This window comes from Athene cunicularia, assembly GCF_003259725.1.
Source record: "Athene cunicularia isolate RWA chromosome 26 unlocalized genomic scaffold, athCun1 chr26_part1, whole genome shotgun sequence".
In the NCBI taxonomy this organism is placed as follows: Eukaryota; Metazoa; Chordata; class Aves; order Strigiformes; family Strigidae; genus Athene; species Athene cunicularia.
Genome location: NW_020799136.1, coordinates 611,560 through 613,752, shown reverse-complemented (window position 1 = coordinate 613,752; position 2,193 = coordinate 611,560).

Genomic DNA, 2,193 nt, shown 5'->3' with positions numbered 1-2,193 from the left:
CCCCCCCCCCCCCCAAGCCTGGATGGGGCACGTGGAGCTGGAGTGGCTGGGGGCAGAGCCTCACCATCCCCATCCCCTGTCACCCAGGGGGACAAGGCCCCCTCCTGCTTGGAGACCCTCCTGGGGAGCCACAGCCCAGAGCATCCAAGGCCTGGGGCTGAATTAAAACCAGCCCCTGCTGGAGGAGGCAGCGGAGAGCCAAGAGTCTCTCACCAACCCCACAGCACGTTTCACCCTCCGCGCCTTGCCGCTTCCAGCAGGGTTTGTGGAGGAGCAGCCCCAGCTATCGCCCTCCCCACGGCACCGAGCCCCCTGCACCAGCAGCAAGATGCTCACGCTCCTCAGCAGGAGGTACCCGGCTAAAAAAGGAACTTTTCTGGGTGAATGGTAGTGGCTGCAAAGTTTTACATGATCCCATCTTGCAGCTCATCCTCTGCCTGGAGGCTGGATTCTGCACCTGGGGAGGATCTAGTGCGTGCCGGGGTTATTTTGGGGTGTCAGGCAGGGGGAATGGGGCTTTTTAGGCACAGTAAAATCTAATTATATCTTACGTTTCCTTCAAAAGGGAGCAGGCCCCCGGACACCGAGGCAGGTTCACTCTGCAGGGTCTCATCTCCCAGCCCAGAGAGCAAGGATGTGGCAGGAGCCAGAGATGTTTCGGGAAGGGGAAAAGTAGTGCCTGACCCAGCACGCTCTCGACTAGAGGGCTCTTTAATCCACCCCCCAAAGGCACGGCAAGAGCCAGGGCAACTCAAATTAGCAACAAGACGTTGCGGGTTTTTCAATCAGCAGAATTAACCCCTGAAGCAGCTTTACCGGTAGCAGAGGACAGCAGTCTCTGTACCCGAGCACCACGCAGGGATCCAGCTCTCAGAGAGATGCTCTAGTGAAGAGGCTCCCGAATTTCTCAAGCCCAGAGGACTGTCACCAACACCTGACATCCCTCCTGGCTGCTGCCAGCCAAGCCCTGGGATGCTGGGGGGTGGAGCAGGGGTGGCCCCATCACCTCCTAGTCCTTCCTCTCCACTCATCTGGGATGTCAAAGGTGTGTTTGAGAAATGCTTCTCCTCCAGCCTGGCCCATCAGTTCTCACCCCCGGGTATGGGTTTCTGTCCCATAAACAACTCTTCCTTGGCTGTTCGTCAGGTTTAATTTCTCCTTTTTTATTTTCCTTTTTCTTTTTTTTTTTATTATTACCTTCACTTTGAGGATATCTGTAAAAGTCCTCATTTCTGCTTCCTCTGCCCTCCACCCCTCCTCTCCCTCAGTGCAAACAGCATCGTGGATCTCGTATGCAACTGAGCTTCTCTTGACAAAGCCAACCGAGAACATTGCGTGCCAGGCTCTATTTTAAGCACCTAATAAAACTGATTTTTGGAGTGGCTCCATCATTGTGTCCTTCTTTTGCAGAGCCCTTGCACCTGCCGAGGGCCCCGCGGTGGAGATGCCCCGTTCTCAGCACCCATCACCAGGCAGCAGGGCTACCTGCCTGGCTACCTGCCTGCACCAAAGGCTTTCAGGCTCTGGGAGGAGTGTGACAAGCACGTATTTATTAGTTCGTTAGAGAATCAAAGCAGGCCTCTCCTCCCCTCTCCAGCACTTCCTCAAAAATGATTTAAATTAAAACACCGACCTCCTTGGGAAATGTCAGCGGTGTTATCCATATGCATGATGCCATTATGATGAAGCAGGTGCAGCTTTCAAAACCTTTAGGAAAAATCTACCTGTCAATCTCCACGGCAAGCAGCTCTCCTTCCAAATGCTTCATCGCTTCTCCCCCTCCCTCCTTTACCACTGAATTACAGGTGGGAAACTGAGGCAGGGAGCTCCTTAGTGACTTATGGTCCTCGGTCCCTTTTCCCCTTCCAAGCACACGCTGGGGTTAGGAGACAAGTGCTTCTTTGGCCTTTCCACCCAGAAGTCACCAAACACAGGAAGAATAAGCAAAGGCAGGAGTCAGAGAGGAGAAATGATTGCAGCTCGTTTATTTCCCGTTGCCTTTTCCAGCCTTTCAGAGCTAAAGCAGCCCGGCCGGCCTGAGTAAATGGATCCAGCTGCGTTCAAGTGGGCAATTGAGGTGAAAATCAGGCTGACGGAAAGCAGCGGGGCAGAAGAGGCAGCACGAGGTCAGTTTGGAGCTGTCTGAGGCTAGAAAAGTGCTGACCTCTCTGAGGGGGTGGTTTGTAATTAGCT